The sequence below is a fragment of the Trichosurus vulpecula genome, chromosome 3, assembly GCF_011100635.1.
Source record: "Trichosurus vulpecula isolate mTriVul1 chromosome 3, mTriVul1.pri, whole genome shotgun sequence".
Taxonomy (NCBI): domain Eukaryota; kingdom Metazoa; phylum Chordata; class Mammalia; order Diprotodontia; family Phalangeridae; genus Trichosurus; species Trichosurus vulpecula.
The window spans coordinates 45,679,499-45,699,378 of NC_050575.1; the positions used below are offsets into that span (position 1 = coordinate 45,679,499).

Below are 19,880 nucleotides of genomic sequence, written 5' to 3' on the forward strand. Positions count from 1 at the left end.
TGGACAGACTGAGGGATGTTTTAGCTCAGTCTGTTGACATAAGATAGAGACATCTCTGAGCCCACTCTGCCAGAGGAAGGTCATTAGGCATTAGACTTTTTCCTGGTAATTAGCTCACATTCCTTAGAAGAGTCTTAGGGGCCCAGGCCCCTTCTGAATGGCAGGAACTCAGTCTGTTTTTTTATATGCAGACTGGACTTTGCAATTAGGGGCTGGGGGCAGGGTTTTTTTTAGCAATAGCTGGCTACTCAGGTATCACAATGGTATAGAGACAATTAGGTCAAGGGCTTGTGAGAATATTATTTTGCTATTTGGTTAATATCAAGCTTGTCTAAAGCTTTGTTACAAATAGTAATGTTAAAAGAAGAAAGGTTTGTGTATTATCCTCTAAATGCCATCAAAGAAACATGGCATGACAAAAGTTTATGACATTATATGTACTGTATTGAAAATTGGTTAATGTGCTTATGTATGTACTAGAGTTTCATCCCTCTGGTGGGAAAATTAATGATGAGTAATGTAAAGTATAAGAATTTGGGTTCTGATGTGAATTTCTTAAACAGAGCAATTGGTCAAGGTTCCAATTTTGAATTCGTAAAATGATCAGGGTTATAAGGATTAGGAAATGGTAACTTAAAATTCTGCTAAGATTACTCTTGTAGGAGAATGGACAGAAAGCTGGTTCCTTCAAGAAGAGAAGAAGAAGAAGCCTCTGTGCTGGAGATGTCTGGAGCAGATGCCAAGGACCAGAAGACTTGATGCTCCCTGCTGGACAGCTGTACAAGAAAAGACTTTTTGAACCTTAAAGGGACAATTACATCATTGCTTTTCCTTTTGGGTCTATGTATCTGTATTTACAAAGGGGACTGCCCCCTTTGATTTATCAATGTGTCGTTCAATCTTTCCAATGTTTATTTACTAGGGGATAGTTAAAGGAAAAAATTTGGATGTACCTATAGCGGTGAGGTGTCAGCAAAGACAAAAAAGGGGAGTATGAGTAATTGAGTGGAGTGTTGAAGTAGCAGAACAGTTATTGATTATTGATAGTTTGAAAAAATTATTGGTATTTTCAAAACATTTACCCATTTCCTAATGTATTCTTGACTATTTTCCATACAGTACCTTATGTTCTTTGTTTGGTCATAATAAGTTTTTGTCTACCTTGTGTCCTTAGGATAATGAATGTTATGTTTAAGCCTTAGTTCATAGTCAGAACATTACAGCAGAAATTACCCAGGTGTTACAATTGGCCACTGAGGAAGGAGGGGTAGTACTTGAGAACTTACAACCTGACAGTGTCATAGACAACTTTGAGTCATATTAAGACCGTTTTAACCCTCAATTGGCTTAGTCATGTCTTAGAGACTGTGGCCATTGTGGGGGCTTTGCCTTTTTTGCTATGTTGTACTCCTTTAGTGATGAGTATGTTTTTGGGGCCCTGTATACAGCCATTGAGTTGGTACTCGTTGACTCTTGTTGTAAACAGAAAAGGGGGAGTTGTTGGGGGCCGAGTTAGAGCTGAGCCCTGTCCTCCTCAGACCTCCAGGCCCAGGGGCCTGCTGAGATAAACTCAGGGCTTTGGGATGTGGGTGGAGCCAGGAGGAGGGGTCTCGCCTTTGTTGCCTCCCTGGCAATTCCAGGTCTTTGCCCACGCCCGGACCTGCCTGACCACGTGGAGTTTCCTGTTGTTTGCCTGGACTGCCTGCCCGCAGGGAGCTTTGGGTAGTGAGGGAAGAGAAGGGGAGGAGAGTAGGCGGAGTCGGGGCGGTCCTAGTCTCCAGGTGAATTGAATTTTACCTGTCCTTCACCCACATAACCGAAGAATGTACCTATGTCACTAAAGATATAAATGTGCTGCTTGCTGAAATAATAAATGGAGTCCTTCACCATCATTCGGCTCCCGCCCCATTCATTGTCCACGAGATCAGGTCCTTTGCCTAGGCAAAGGCCTGGGGCTTGGGGGGAACCCCGAACATAGTTATGAGGCTTCGGAAGCCCATAACACTCATGTTTCTCCCCATTGGCCCTAATTCTTCTTTAAAACAAGACTAATGTTAAAATTAAAAAAGAAAGAAAAAAAGAAACAATTTAAATATTGTAGAAGCACAGTCAGGATTACAAAGGATTTTATAGGTTCTACATTAAAATACCAGAAGGCTTGGAATATGATATTCCATAAGATAAAGGAGCTTGGATGACAACCAAGGATCAACTATGCAGCAATATTGACTACCCAGGGGAGGAGATGGACATTCAGTGAAATAGGAGACTTCCAAACCTTTCTGGTGAAAAGATCAGAGGTCAACAGAAAATTTTATCTTCTAATGGAGGACTCAAGAGAGACATAAATGGGAAAAGAGAAAAAATATGTTACTCAATAAGTGCAAATTTTATATCCTTAAATGGGAAGATGATGCTTGTAATTCTTAAGAATAGTATCATTCTATCTCTATTATGATATTTAGAATGGTATACATAGACACAGATTATGGATATAAGTTGACTGCATTAATGATAAAAAATCTAATTTAGTGGTGAAAAGGGATTGTACTGGAAAAAGAGAAAAGGAGGAGACAGAAAAGGGTAAATTACATCACATGAAGAGGAGTAAAGACCAATTGCAGTAGAAGGAAAAATGGAAGAGAGATAAGCATTGTTGGAACCTTACTCTCATCAGATTTGACCCAAAGAGGGAATAATGTACTCTCACATATAGAAATCTAACTTACCCTATAGGAAGTAGAAGGGGAAAGGGGCAAGAAAAGGGAGGGTGTGGATAGAAGGGAGGGAAGAAGTAGTAAAGATAAAGGGGAAGATAAGGGAGGGAGTTAATAGAAAGCAGGGCAGGCTGAAGGAGGCAGGAGTCAAAAGCAAAACTCTAGTGAGGAGGGAAAGGGAGAAAGGAGGGAGAAAAGCATGAACAGGGAGGAAAATAGGACAGAGAGAAAGACACAATTAGAAATCATAATTGTGAATGTGAATGGGATGAGCTCTCCCATAAAATGGAAGCAGATAGCAGAGTGGAATCAAAACCATAATCCTACAATATATGGTCTATAAGAAATATATTTGAAGAAGAGGAATGCACACAAAGTAAAGGCAAAAAGCTGAATCAAAATACATTATGCTTCAGCTGAAGCAAAGAAAAGCAGGGCAGCAATCCTGATCTCAGACAAAGAACAGCAAGAATAGACCTAATTAAAAGAGATAGGGAAGGAAACTACATCCTGCTAAATAGTATCATAGACAATGAAGAAATATCATTATTAAACATATATGTGCCAAGTTGTATAGCATCCAAATTCTTAGAAGAGAAGTTAAGGGAGTTACAGGAAGAAATGAGCAGCAAAACTAGTGGGGGACCTCAACCTCCCCCTGTTAAAACTAGTTAAACTTAACCACAAAAATAAAACAAGAAAGAAGTTAAGGAGAGGAAAAAATTTTAAAAAGGAAGATATGGTAGACCTCTGGAGAAAAATGAATGGGAATAAAAAGGATTGTACCCTTTTCTCAGGGGTACATAGAACCTACACAAAAAATTAACCATGTAATACAGCAGGGCTGTCCAAAATATGGCCCACAGGCCACATGTGGCCCTCAGTGTGATTTTATGTGGCCCCTCCGTGGGTTTTAATTTTCATGAGTGAAAAAATAAAATAATAATTGGCAAGGAATGCATATTAGATTTTTTAATTCCATCACTAATAAATAATCTCATTGATGTTAACTTTCTTTTGCTGTTTTTAAGCAGTATTATGGATGGAATGTATCGCATGGAATTTTCAATCAATCTGTGGGATGTATTCCATGTGTGCGATGCAGACTAGTCAGTATACATCTACCTTTATGCTGTTGTGTTGTCACTTTGTTGTTTTGTGTTTGCTTTCGCACTTCATGTCTTCACCTATCATATTGATGATATGCATTCTCCCACTTTCTATTAGTGTACTGTATTTTTTATTCAGGGTGCAGCCCTTGAATAATTATTTTATTTTAATGTGGACCTAAAATAACCTAAGGTTGAACATAAGCACCTCACAGTCCAGAGCAGAAAGGCAGAAATGCTAAATGTATCTTTTTCAGATCATGATGTATTAAAAAAATTACATGTAATAAAGGGCCATGGAAAGATAAAATAAAAATTAATTGGAAAATAAACAACCTAATCCTAAAGAATGAGTGGGCCAAACAAAAAATCATAAAAACAATCAATAACTTCATCTAAGAGAATGAGAATAATGGCACAACATGCCAGAACTTAAGGGATTCAGTGAAAGTGGTTCTTAGGGGAAGTTTTATATCTCTAAATGCTAATATGAATAAAATAAAGAAAGAGGAGGTCAATGAATTGGGCATGAAACTACAAAAGATAGAAAAAGAAAAAATGAAAAATCCCCAACTAAATACCAAGTGGGAAATACTGAAAACCAAAGGAGAGATTAATAAAATTGAAATTAAGAAAACTATTGAACTAATAAATAATGTTAAGAGCTGGTTTTTTGAAAAAAAATAAAATAGATAAACTCTTAGTTAATTTGATTTAAAAATAGAAAGAAGAAAACCAAATTACCAGTATTAAAAAAGAAAAAGGTGAAGTTAGTACCAAAGAAGAGGAAATTAGAACAAAAGTTAGGAGCTGTTTTGCCCAAATGTATGCCAATAAATCTGAAAATCTAAGGAAAATTGAAGAATATTTAACAAAATATAAATTGCCCAGATTTACAAGAAATAAAATACTTAAACAAACCCATTTCAGAAAAAGAAATTCAACAAGCCATCAATGAACTTCCTAAGAAAAGAATTTCCAGGGCCAGATGTATTTACAAGTGAATTCTACCAAATATTTTAAGAGCAATTAATTCTAATACTATCTAAACTATTTGGAAATATAGACAAAGAAGAGCCAAAAAAAGAGAAATAAAATTATAGACCAATTTCACAAATGAATATTGATGCAAAAAAAATTAAATAAAATACTAGCAAAGAGACTACAGCACTTTATCATGAGGACAATACACTATGACCAGGTAGGATTTATACCAGGAATGCAGGGTTCATTCAATATTAGGAAAAGTATCAGCATAATTGACCATATCAACAACAAAAGTAACAGAAATATATGATTATCTCAATTGATGGAGAAAAAGCTTTTAACAAAATGCAACACCCATTGCTATTAAAAACACTAGAGAGCACAGGAATAAATGGAATCTTCCTTAAAATGATAAGTAGCATCTACCTAAAAGTTTCAGCAAGTATTATACACAATGTGGTTAAGCTAGAAGCATTTTTAAAAAGATTGGGGGTGAAAAAGGATATCCAATGTTACCACTGTTATTCAATATTACACTAGAAATATTAGCTTTAGCTAATAATAAGAAACAAAAAAGTAATTTAAGGAATTAGAATAGGCAAAGAAAAAATAAGCCATCACTCTTTGCAGATGACATGAGGATATACTTAGAGAATCCTAGAGAATCAAGTAAAAAAATTACTGGAAATAAATTTAGCAAAGTTTCAGGATGTAAAATAAACCCACACAAATCATTGGAATTTCTATATATTATTAACAATGTCTGAGAGCAAGATTTAAAGTTACTGGAGACATTAAAAATATTTGGGAGTCTACCTGTCAAGACAAACCTGGGAACAATAGGAACACAATTACAAAACAGTTTTCAAACAAATAAAGTCAGATCTAAATAACTGGAAAAACATCAGTTGCTCATGGGTAGGCTGAGCTAATATAATAAAAATGATGATTCTCCCTGAACTAATTTATTTATTCAGTGCCATATCAATAAAACTATCAAAAATTATTTTATAGAGATAAAAATAATAACAAAAGACATCTGGAGGAACAAAAGGTCCAGAATCTCAAAGGAATTAATGAAAAGAATTTCAGGGAAGGTGGCCTGGCTGTACCAGACCTTAAATTATATTACAAAATAGCAATCATCAGAACTATTTGGTGCTGGCTAAGAAATAGAATGATGGATATGTAGACTACATAGATTAGGTACATAAAACACAGTAGTCAATGGCTATAGTAATCTACTGTTTGATAAAAACCAAAGATAACAGCTTCTGGGATACAAATTTACTATTTAGGGGCAGCTAGGTGGTGCAGTGAGTAGAGCATAGGCCCTGAAGTCAGAAGGACCTGAGTTCAAATCCAGCCTCAGACACTTGACACACTTACTAGCTGTGTGACCTTGGGCAAGTCACTTAACCCCAATTGCCCTGCCTTCCCCCCTCCAAAACAAACACAAACAAAAAAAAAGAATGCACTATTTAACAAAAACTTCTGGGAAAACTGGAAAACACTATGGCAGAAACTAGGCATAGACCAACAGCTTATACATTATATCAGGATAAATTCAAAATGAGTAATTAGCAAACTAGGGAGACCAAGGAATAGTTTACCTCTCAGATTTATAGAGAACAGAAGAATTTATGACCAAACAAAAGACAGAGAACATGATGAAATGCAAAATGTATGATTTTAATTACATTAAATTGAAAAATATTGTACAAACAAAGCCAATGCAACCAAGATTAAAAAGGAAGCAGAAAGCTGGAAAACGATTTTTACATTTCCAGCTGGAATCATGGCAGGCGTAGAAGAAAAGAAGAAGCTACCATTCATTCCAGAATCCCTTCTGAAAAACTGAAAGGCTTTCACAATACTGAAGGCCAAATGCTTGAAGAAGCTCCATAAAATACAGAGAAAAGTCATCTATGAAAAAGCTAAAGCCTACCATAAGGAGTACAGACAGATGTACAGAAGTGAAATCTGGCTGGCTAGAATGGCACACAAAGCTGGCAACTACTATTTAGTGCTGAACCCAAGTTAGCTTTTGTGATCAGAATCAGACGTATCAATGGTGTTAGCCCAAAGGTCTGAAAATTATTTCAACTTCTTTGTCTTTGCCAAATCTTCAATGGCACTTTTGTTAAACTAAACAAGGCTTCGAGTAACATGCTGAGGATTGTGGAATCACACATTGCATGGGATTACCCAAATCCGAAGTCTGTGAATGACCTGATTTACAAACATGGCTATGGCAAGATCAAGAAACAGAGGATTGCCCTTAAAGACAATGCCCTTATTGCAAAATCTCTTGGTAAATATGGAATTATCTGCGTGGAGGACTTGATCCATGAGATCTACACTGTTGGCAAGCACTTCAAAGCTGACAACAACTTCCTGTAGCCCTTCAAATTATCTTCTCCACGAGGTGGAATGAAGAAAAAGACTACACATTTTGTGGAAGGTTGAGATGCTGGTAACAGGGAAGACCAGGTCAACAGGTTTATTAGAAGAATGAACTAAAGGTCTCTAACATGATTATTTTTCTAATGGTCTGTTAATAAAAACACCTGTGACCAAATTGGAAAAAAAACAACTTTTATAGACAGTGTCCCTAATAATGCCCTCATTTCAAAAATATATGGAAAATTGAGTCAAATTTATCAGAATACAAGTCATTCCCCAATTGATAAATCATCAAATGATATGAACAGGCAGTTTGCAGAAGAAGAAATTAAAGCTTTCTATAGTCATATGAAAAAGTGTTCTCAATCACTATCGATTAGAGAAATGCAAACCAAAAGAACTCTGAGGTACCATATCACACCTATCAGATTTGCTAACATGACAAAAGAGGAAAATGATAAATGTTGGAGATGTGGGAAAATTGAAACACTAGCGCATTGTTGGTGGAATTGTGAACTGATCCAATCATTCTGGAGAGCAATTTGAAACTATTCTTCCAAAGGCTATAAAACTGTGCATACCCTTTCACCCAGCAATATTACTGCTAGATCTATGTCCCAAAGACACCAAAAAAAATGAGAAAAGAACACACATGTACAAAAGCATTTATAGCAGCTCTTTTTGTGGTGGCCAAAAACTGGAAATTAAGGGAACACCCATCATTTGGAGAGTAGCTGAAGAGGCTGTGGTATATGAATGTAATGGAGTACTAATGTTCCATAAGAAATGATGAGCAGGTGAAACTCAGAAAAGCCTGGAAAGACTTTTATGAACTAATGATGAGTGAAGTGAGCAGAACCAAGTGAACATTATACAGAGTAACGGCAACATTGTGCAATGACTAACTTTGATAGACTTAGCTCTTCTCAGCAATGCAAGGATCTAAGAGAACATGAAAAGACAAATGATGAAAAATGATATTCACATTCAGAAAAAGAGCTATGGAGTCCAAGTGCAAATCAAGGCATACTATTTGCTCTCTCTCTCTCTTTCTCTCTCTCTCTCTCTCTCTTTCTCTCTCTCTCTCTCTCTTTCTCTCTCTCTCTCTCTCTCTCTCTCTCTCTCTCTCTCTCTCTCTCTCTATCTACTATCTCATGGTTCCTTCCATTAATTCTAATTCTTCTTTACAACATGACTAATGTGGACATATGTTTAATATAAATGCATTTGTAAAGCCTGTATCAGATTGCATGTTGTCTTGGGATGGGAAGAGGTGAGGGTGAGGGAGAAAATTTGGAACTCAAAATCTTATTGTAGTCAACATTGAAAACAAAAAATAATTCATTAATATTTTAAAACTCTAACCTGAATATAATGGAGAAAGAGATCAATGAATTGGGCATGTATCCAAAAAAGCTAGAAAAAGAACAAATTACATGTCCCCAATTAGATACCAAATTAGAAATACAGAAAACCAAAGGAGGGATTAATAAAATAAAAATTGAAATTAAGAAAACTATTGTACTAATAAATAAAATTAAGAGCAGGTTTTATTTTTTGAAAAAGATAAACCTTTGGGTAATTTGATTAATAAAAAAGAAAGAAGAAAACCAAATTACTGGTATAAAAATGAAAAGGGTGAAGCCACCACCCATGAAGAGGAAATTAAAACAACAATTAAGAGTTCTTTTGCCAAAATATGTGCCAATAAATCTGAAAATCTAAGTGAAATGGATGAATATTTACAAAAATATAAATTGCCTGGATGAACAGAAAAGGAAATAAAATACTTAAATAATCTTATTTCATAAAAAGAAATTGAATAAGCCATCAATGAACTCCCTATGAAAAAATCTCCAGAGTGAGATGGATTTACAAGTGAATTCTACCAAATAATTAAAACAATTAGTTCCAATACTATATAAACTATTTGGAATATAGATGAAAAAGGAGTCTTACAAGATTTCTTTTATGACATAAATTTGGTGTTAATACCTAAACCATGAAGAGCCAAAAAAGCGAAAGAAAATTATAGACCAATTTCACTAATGAATACTGATGCAAAATTTTTAAAATAAAATATTAGCAAAGAGATTAAAGCATTTTATCACAAGGACAATACAATATGAGCAATAGGACTTATACCAGGAATGCAGGACTTGCTCAATATTAAGATAACTATTATCATAATTGACCATATCAATAACAAAAGTAATAGAAATCATATGATTATGGCAATAGATGCAGAAAAAGCTATTAACAGAATACAGCACACATTCTTATTAAAAACACTAGAGAGCATAGGAATAAATAGAAGCTTTCTTAAAATAAGTAGCATCTACCTAAAAGCATCAGGAAGCATTACATGTAATGAGGATAAGCTAGAAGCTTTCCCAATAAGATCAGGGTGAAACAATGATGTCCATTATCACAGTAGATATTTAATACTGTACTATAATGTTAGCATTAGCAATGAGAAGAAAAAGAAATTTAAGGAATCAGAATAGGCAATGAAGAAATAAAGCTATCACTCTGCAGATGATATCATGGTATACTTAGAGAATCCTACAGAATCAACTAAAAAGCTACTTGAAATAATTAATAACTTTAACAAAGTTTCAGGATATAAAATAAATCCACACAAATCATCAGCGTTTATATATGTGTGTGTGTGTGTGTGTGTGTGTGTGTGTTACTAACAATGCCCAACAGCAAGAGATAGAAGAGAAATTCCATTTAAAATAATTGTAGAAGACATAAAATATTTGGGAGTCTACCTGCCAAAACAAATACAGGAAATAAATGAATGTAATTACAAAACACTTTTCACACAAATAAAGTCATATCTAAATAACTGGAAGAACGTCAATTGCTCATGGGAAGGCCTAGCGAAAATAATAAAAATGACAAGTCTCCCTGAACTAATTTACTTATTCACTGCTATACTATTCAAACTACCAAAAAATTATGTTATAGAGCTACAAAAAAATAACAAAAGGGAATTAATGGAGGAAAAATGCAAAGGAAGTTGGTCTAGCTGTACCAGATCTAAAACTATATAATAAAGCAGCAATCATTGACACTGTTTGGTACTGCCAAAAAACAGAGTAGTAGGTCAGAGGAATGGCTTAGTTACACAAGACACAGTAGTTAAATCACTATTGTAATCTACTGTTTCATAAAACCAAAGATTCCAGCTTCAGGGATAAGAATTCACCATTTTATAAAAAAAAAAAAAATTCTGGGAAAACTGGAAAATAACATGGCAGAAACTAGGCATCTTACACCTTATACCAAGATAAGGTCAAAATTGGTACGTGGTTTAGACATAAAGGGTGATACCCTAAGCAAATTAAGAGAGCAAGGAATACTTTACCTGTCAGATGTATGGAGAAGGAAAGACTTTGTGACCAAACAAGAGAGAGAAAACATTATGAAATGCAAAATGGATCATTTTGATTATATTTAATTTAGAAATTTTTTTCACAGACAAAGCCAATACAAGAAAGATTAGAAAGGAAGCAGAAAGCTGGAAAACAATTTTTACAGCCAGGGTTTCTGATAAAGGCCTCATTTCTAAAATATATAGAGAACTGAGTCAAATTTGTAAGAATGCAAGTCATGCCCCAATTGAAAATTGGTCAGAGGATATGAACAGGCAGTTTTCAGTCGAAGAAATTAAAACTATCTACAGTCATATGAAAAAATGCTCTAGAGCACTCTTGACTAGGGAAATACAATTTAAAATGACTCTGAGGTACCACACCACACCTATCAGATTGGCTAAAATGACAAAAAAGGAAAAGAATTCATATTGGAGAAGATGTGGGAAAATTGGAACACTAATGGAATGTTGGCAGAGTTGTGAACTGATCTTACCATTGGGAGAACAATTTGGAACTATGCCCAAAGTGCTATAAAACTGTGCATAGCCTTTGATCCAGCAATACTACTATATCCCAAAGTGATCATAAAAACGGGAGAAGAATATACATGTACAAAAATATTTATAGCAGCTCTTTTTTGGTGGCCAAGAGTTGAAAATTGAGGGGATGTCCATCAATTGGTGAGTGACTGAACAAGTTGCAGCATATTAACTTAATGGAATACTATTGCACTATTAGAAATGATGAGCAGGCAGGCTGAATGAAGTGAGCAGACCCAGGAGAACATTGTAACAACAACTTTTTGCAATGATCTACTTTGATAGACTTAGCTCTTCTGAGCAATGCAATGATCTAAGACAATTCCACAAGACTCATGATGGAAAATGCTATACATATCCAGAGAAAGATCTAGGAAGTTTAAATGTAGGTAGAAGCATACTATTTTCTCCTTTTTCTTTTTGTATTTTCTTTCTTGTGGTTTTTCCCTTTTGTTCTGATTCTTCTTTCACAACATGACTAATTTGGAAATATGTTTAATATGATTATACATGTATAGCCTATATCAGATTGCTTGCTGTCTTTGGGAGGAGGATGGAGTGGGAGGAAAGGAGGGAGAAAAATTTGGAACTCAAAATCTTATAAAAGTGAATGTTGAAAACTTAAAAAAGAAGAAATAGGTCATTCTTGGCCACAGCCTGGATAAGGGTGTGAGAGATGATGAAGAGTACAGGTTGATACTTTAGTTGTAAGCCTGAGGATCAGGAAGATGGTGATGCTCCCAACAGTTTAGAAGTTTAAGGGGGGAAAGGGAACAAGTTCAGTTCTGGTTATGTTCAATTTAAGACGTCTGCTGGACATCCAGTTCAAGATAATCTAACAAGCAGTTGGAGAAATGAGACAGATTAGCAAAGAGGTTAAATTGGATGAGTAGATCTGAGAATTTCTTTTTTCACACTGATTTTTCAAGAGCTAGTTCTATGGGTTTAGGAGTTTTCAGTGCTTCCAAGTTGGTATGATTCGGGGAATGATGTTGTCAACACTGGATCACTATCTGTCAGTTATGTATTAGAGGTGAATGTTTTTCAGGTCTGAGTTATAAGGGAAGTCCTTTGACAACATCTTTAAATGTTGGCATTCGGAGGAGGGCGGGGAAGGGGATACTACAGATGCAAAGGGCCAGGAAATTGAAACACATTAATCAGCCTTTTTTCACAGTATCTTTAATATATGCAGAACTTCAATATTTCATTTTGCTCACTGAAAGGAAAAGAATGAAAAATAACTAGTTTTCCCTTGAGCTGGGTTTTTTGTTTTTATGTCTAGCCCAAATCACAGCCCATAGTCCTCAGAGTTCTAATGATAGTAGCTCACTGTTTGCTCAAGGAACATGCACATATGCAAATAATTAGAAATATCTTCAGGCAATTTGAAATACAGAAACTTCTTATCATATTTTATTACTTCAAGCATTATCTTTAATCATTATAATGCTTATTAAAAATAGAGGAAATGTAATTTTCAAAATTGCTATTTTTCAATAAGAGAATGACACAGAAAATTAAGATCCATGGAAATATGTTTACAGAGACTGATAATAAGGAAACGGAGTATTTAAAAACTTGAAAGCTGCTTTTACAATTGTACTATAACAGAATACACTATAAAACTGCCATTAGGTATATAAAACTTAAATATTCACATGTCTCAGCCTAAAATTTGGCTACTTCTGCCCCTGATAGGTCATCATAGTTGTGGGTGTAAAGGCAGAACTCTCTCCTAAGTTTAAGAATAATGTTGGGACAAAATAAGACACTTACGAATCACTAAACATTTAACAAAGAAAGTTTACTTTTAACCTAGCACAGTAAGGCTAATGTACCTGCTTAGCTTCTCTGAACATGGTCTCCTTCATCATCTGGAAACTCATCTAGCCAGTCAGTCATCACAATATAGCAATGCATATAGTCATGGGAACCCACTGAGTCTTAAAGAGATGAGCCCCCAGGGCTTGAGGCCTTTATTGCCCTTAAGCCAGGAAATTGTATTGGATAAATTGGAGCCAATCAGGGAAGGAAGTTTTACTGGAGAATCTACTAGGGAAAACTGGGACTGAAGAGAGTTGTGTGGGGGTTGTATTTAGGGAGAAAGCTGTGTCAGGAAAATACTGTCCTACCACATACCTCAAATTTTATTTAGTGGTACAAAATTTCATTGACATAATTATTCATGATTACATGGTTACAATTTCTTTGCTCCAAAGATTTAGCTTTCTGTGTTCATTAGCTTGTGATTTTTTTAATGCCTCAATACATTTCCTGTGCTAAAGCATTATCAAAATATTTCTACCAATTTCAAGCTCAAAAAATTAATCAAATTTTACAGTACATCTGTGATTTTATGCATGTGGGAATTCCTACCATCAGTAACACAGCTTGCAACCCATCCCTGTTTACTCATTCTAGGTGATTCTTATCTATGATCTTCTAATGACTGCATATAGAAGATATTCCAATATGCTGGACTCATTTTTCTAGGTCTCTTTACATCTAAAAGATCCAACTGTAGCACCTGTGGCTGTCTGAGATCCTTCTATCCATATACCTACCTACCTGACCATTTTTTCCAATCATAAAATCTTTGATGTTATCTTCTGCATAAGGTAGCCCTTCTCCAAACTTCACCCCTGCCCTAGCCTATACAGGAACCCACCCAGAATGTTGGAGTTCACTCTACTCTCTTCCTTATATTCAGTTAAATATTCAAGTCCTCATATTCAATCACAACTCATGTTGTTGTTCAGTCATTTACAATTGTGTCCTACCCTTTATAACCCCATTTGAGGTTTTCTTGATTTAGATATTGGAGTGGTTTGCCATTTCCTTTTCTAGGATGAGAAAACTGAGGCAAACAGGGTTAATGGACATGCCCAGAGTCACACAGCTAGCAAGTATCTGAGGTCAGATTTGAACTCGAGAAGTTGAGTGAGTCTTCCTGATTCCAGGCCCTGCATTCCATCCACTGCATCACTTCATAGTCTTTCTATAATGTCTGTTCTTGATTATATATATATATATATATATATATATATATATATATATATATATATATATATATTACTTCTTTAAGTCAATTGACTGTTCATCATATCACAGCAGGGATAATAACTAGATTTTTCCCATATGAACTGTTATGTAGATTTATTTTAAAAAGCTGCACAATTCTCTTTATTTTACATTTCATTTTTATGCAATATACTAAATGCTTCTTTAAGTAAAATAATGTTATCTGACAATAGCCAAATCATACAATTATCATTTTTCCATGTTTCTTATAGCATTAAGCCTTTCAAACAATAAATCTCAACCAAAAAAATCTGACCACAGGCTGGTTCCACAAACTAGAAGTCGGAGACTTAATGAATGGGGACATCGATAATTGTTGTAACATCTCTTTATTTGTGCAAAGTGAGAAAAGCCAAAATTTGTAACTGCCTTTGTTTTTTTTTTTCATGAGAATGTCTTTCCAAAATAAACAATACTATTGGAATGCATATCATTTTTCAAATTTAAAGATATTTGACAATGGAAAGAATAAAATTTTCAAAAAATTGAATGATACCAAACACATTATATTTTTGGTACCTTAAATATAAATATGATACAAAAGAGAGAAAATGATGGCTTAATTATAATTAATTAGCTATTTTTAACTCAAAAGAACATATGTCAGATTTAATTTGGACAGGAGAAAGAGAAAAATGTATTTTTTTGGAACTTGAGTTTCAGAAGAAAGAAGACAACGAAAGTTTAAGGAATAGCTGTGGAAAATATTCTAAAGGGGATAAATTATGACATCTGTGGTCCTACCTGGGTAAAGAAGGGCTCATAAATTTCAACTCCTTTATCAGATCCTTGCAGTAAGACTTCCTGGCCACGTCTCCAGCTATACCGAACAGGTGGATTGGAATTGGCAACACACCGAAGGAACACCGTCCTCTCATAGTAAAATTGTTCTTTAGCTTCACCTATGCTTTGATGAACAGTTACTACTGGATCATCCAAATCTAGGAATAAGAACAACCAAGGTAATCATGACTTGCAAAAATTCTGTTATGTTGTAAACAAAATTCATAGAGAAGCCAATTCCTGACATGATGATGAATTATTTAAAAAAGCAGTATTTTGATATATTTGTGAACTACTCGAATAATATTTCCTAATAGTGTAAGAAAAGAAAAAGATGTATTTTAGTTTCTTGGATTTATATATAGGGAGGATATGGATGTCAGTTATACTAATTACATTTGCACTAGTTGAGGTGGGGCTTTGGATGACATTACATAGGCCCCATAGCCCTAGGTCACAGAGCAAGTTTCAACACAGCTGAGATCAGAATATGAAACTCTCAATCCCCATTTGAAGTTTTTTTGGCAGTGGTACTGGAATGGTATCCTTCTACAACTCATTTTACAGATAAGAAAATTGAGGCAAACAGGGTTAAGTGACTTGCCCACGGTCACATAGCTAGTGAATCTGTGACCAGATTTAACCCAGGTCTTCCTGACTCCAGGCCCAGCACACTATCCACTGTGCCATCTTGTTGCCCTTCTCACATAATCTGCATACAAAATGCATAAAATGGCATATTACCAATACTACTGATCTTCCAACTGCAATGATGATAAGAAAATCAGAGAAATTGCAGATTGGTCGAGCTGGAAGGGACCCAAGAGACCATTTTTCTAGCTAGGAAAGTAGGTGGCAAAATGTACAGGGTACTGACCTATCAGGAAGACCTTAGTTTAAATCCTGCCTTAGACAATAGCTGTGTGATTTTGGCAAATCACTTAACCTCTGTCTGCCTCAGTTTCTTCAACTGAAGATATGCAAATTGGGAATAATAATATAATCTATCTCTCAGTATTATTATGAAGACAAAAGTGGAGGCACTTAGCAAATACTTGTTCCCTTCACTTTCCCAAATCTCTCATTTTATGAATGGGGAAAGTGAGGTGAAATGCCTTACCCAAAGCCACAAGATGTCAATATAAGAGACAGAACATGAATTGAGGTCTTCTGACTCTAATTTAATTGGACTAGTCCCATGAATCAAGCTTTCAAATTGAAATATAAACTTCTTGCTTTTAGGCTCAATGTTTGCAATATCATCACATCAAATTCCTCAAAAACAAATGTAGGTATATTCTGGATAATGAGAAGTACATAAGAGAGTATAAAGCTATGACTAATTTTTCACAGAGATAAATAAAAATGAATTATATATTTTATCTGTGAGAGTATGTCTTTCACATATTTTTCCTTAGGAAGATTCTTTTTTGATAGGTTTAAATAATGTTAGATCTCCAAATATTTGTGAAGCAATAGAAGTCTTGAGAAATCAAAATAAATAGAAAAATAAAAAGATAAAAGAATTTAAAAGATTGCTTTGTAATTACATATTTCCTTTCATTGTAACATTCAGAGATTGTTGACCTATTAAAACCATCTTAAGAAAATATTTAAAATCTCCAATTTTACTGTACATTTAAAGGATTATTATATCTTCCCTACAAACATTAAGGAGTGATCAACTTAAACTTATTCTCTTTACTGTACTTCCCCCCATTTTTAATTACTAAGAATTTATCTATGGACAGTATAGTCATGTTAAGAAAATATTTGATTCTAACTCTTTTGATCCTTTTAAAACCTTGAGGCTAAATTTTTTTTCCATGTTCTTCTGTGATTGCCACTTGTTCTCATTCTTGAGGATGTATACATGTTGTAATAAGTGCCACTTATGGCCTCAGTAACATAAATAACATAACACTAAGAAGAACTCTATGAGTACTCAACAAAGGGACTTCTAGGAGCAGTGAGTCATCCATTTTGACACATATGCTCTAAGTTTTTGTCCACTTTCCTCTGGATTCTGCATGTACTGATGGGCAAGTGTTTGACACACTGATGGGAGCTGGGACTGGCAGGATGTTTTGTACCAAATGCATCAACTATACCACCACAGTCACTACCTGTTCCTAACAGCTAATTATGTCTGGCTAGTTCATTGATATTAGCTGATAATCATGGGAGTAAGAACACTAGTCAGGTCCTGAGACCTAAAATATTAGAAAGACACACTCCAACTCCTCAGGGCTACCCTAAGGGATTGGGGTGGGGGATGTAGCAGCTTCCCCCAGGAATTAAACATATCTGTGTGAGTAGGGGTTGGGCTCTCAAGCTAACTGAAGTGGTAAAGGTTGTTGAAGGCTCTTTGGCTTGTGCTATGAATAGGAAGACAGAATTAGGAAAAATGACAGGGAAACTAGCTATACTACACTGTAAGGCAATGATTACATAAAAAGTTATCATAAATGTAACTGATTCAAACAAATAAGAATAGCTTATAAATAAATAAATGGATAAGTAAATAAATAAATAGATAGATAAATGATATAGCACTAATGCTCTGGTCATACTTTCAATTTCAATTAAAAATGTTTTTAATTCTATTATGGTCTGCATTATATTATGTAAGCCTTGCCTACATCTTTTAATATGGCAAATTTGTTTTTCTTCTGGCTTTTCCCCCTCATTTCTTCTCCCTTCCCTTCCAGAAAGCCATTCCCTACAAAAAAAAGATATTTGTACAGAATAAAAAGAAAAAAACTTTTCAGAAAAATCAGATTTAAAAAAAAACCCTGAAGTTATATGCAATTTTCCACAATCTTGAATCCCTCAGTTCTACAAAGAAATGAGGGAAATTGCTATCTCCTGTCTCCTTTTTGGAGACAGGCTTAGTGTTGATAATTTTGCAACTCTCATTTTCAATTATTTTGAAGCTTTTCTTCCTATTTCTATCTCTGTAGTCATTCCGTAGATTATTTACATACATATTATCACTTCTTTTGTCTCATTTCATAGGTCTTTCAATGATTCTCTGAATTCATCATGTTCAGCATTTCTTCTAGCACAGTAATATCCATACACCACAATTCACATTGCCATTCCCTAACTGTTGGGCATATATTTCATTTTCACCCCTTTGCCACCACAGAAATTGCTGACATGTGCATCCCCAATAGGTTAAAAAATTAAGAAATCAGAGAATCAGAGAAATGAAACACTCTAAGCATTATTTCCCCCATGTACTCCACATAACTGTGTACAGTTGACATAGGTGGCTTTGCAGGCTTGTGCTTCAGAGAGCAGTTGTGCAGGTCTTTGCCTGGTACCTCCATGGAAGTGACCCAGCCTAAAGCCCACCCCATTTACTACATAAGGCACAGAGATACTAATGCTGCCCACACACTAAAAGAGAAAGAATCTAGAGATGGAGGAAGACATAAGCAATACCAAGAGTTAGATGAGAAAAGCTTCTATGCCTAAGGGAAAGGGGACTAGAGGTGAAATCTCTACTTTCCTAAACTGAGAAAGCTAGTTACCTTGGGTCAAGAAACCAAAGACTAGTAACCAAGAATGCAAGAGAATGACTCATAGGCCAAAAGGTCTGAAGAGAAAAATGAGGTAAAAGCTGAGATCCCAAGCTGACAAACCAAGAAAGTGGCTCACAAACACAGAAAGAAGAATGAGCAAAACTCAAATACACACAAGAGTATAATGAACAAATAATATTCTGTGAAGAAAAAATGAACCAAAAATTCTCCACTATAAAAACAGAATTTTGTAGATCATGAAACATCAGCAAGAAATTTCTGAAGGGCTCCAAAAAATGATGGTAAATGGGAATGTAGTCAGGTGAAAAATAAGAACTTTCACTGCAGAATTAAAACAAATCAGTACAGAATTTATAAGAACTAAAGAGAACTTAGATGAGTATTTGCCTTAAAGAAATAGAACCGAAATAGAAACAACCTTGCAACACAAAAATTTGGAAGTTGAGGCAAAAGGAAATAAAATTAATTAACTAATTACATTTTTAAAAAGGATGCATGAACTCATGAACTTTATGGAAGTCATATCACTACTCAGATTTATAACTTTCCCAACAATAAACTGGAACACTACACAGCATAAACTCACTCTCAAAAGTATGCTTTGAAATAGCTGATGTGAGGAATTCAATGTCAGTCAGACAGCATTACTGGGTTATTATGTATAATAATTTTATTATCTTGGAAGAACAAAATAGAAAACCTTTAATGGAAGCATTTTGTGTTTGCAACAGCTGATTCCTGATGGCTGAAATTATTGAAAATTTAAAAATAAGATACAGACTACAAAAACAACATTTATAGTAATTATGATAGTTTCAATGAGTTAAACCAATGTAAATTACACAAAAATCCAGAAAATACCTTAGTTAAAAAACATTTATGTTTTATAGGAGTGTATAGTGTGTACTCCTGGATCATCTGAGGAAAGCCCCTACTCCCAAGTGGATGGCAAAATCCTCCAGTGACCTCAAGGTTTGTCGACTATGGAACCAGAAGCAGCAGACCTCCAGATGAGACAGCTATCCCAAGATTCTGGACAAGGGATGAATACAATATTCTAGGTTTTTATTCCTCTTTGTTTGGCTATGTGCCCAGCCACCAAGGCCCTGATTCAAGCATGTGTAGTCATTTTCTTGGCTTCCCTCTCTTTCCCTCTTGCACAGAAACAACGGCTATCAATAATAGCTGGGACACACTTCCATGATAGGTCCCCTCAAGGAACTAACCCCCGGGCAACATCTCATCCTGGCCTAATTAGCCTCTCCTGAAATGTTGGCTTATATCTGCCTCTCCTTTATTGGCCATAAGGGTAGGAGTT

At 35.1% G+C, this 19,880-nt stretch overlaps 1 protein-coding gene and 1 pseudogene across 1 annotated transcript in view; one reads left to right on the forward strand and one right to left on the reverse strand.

Annotated features, from left to right (window-relative positions):
* Positions 1-15,028, reverse strand: part of LOC118842014 (MAM domain-containing glycosylphosphatidylinositol anchor protein 2-like) — a 132,964-nt gene extending 117,936 nt beyond the window's left edge. The window contains exon 1 of the mRNA XM_036749710.1: positions 14,973-15,028. The gene's annotated coding sequence lies outside the window, so the exon portion shown is untranslated. The remainder of the gene's footprint in view (positions 1-14,972) is intronic.
* LOC118841750 lies at positions 6,603-7,336 on the forward strand (annotated as a pseudogene).
* Positions 15,029-19,880: the final 4,852 nt, after the last annotated feature.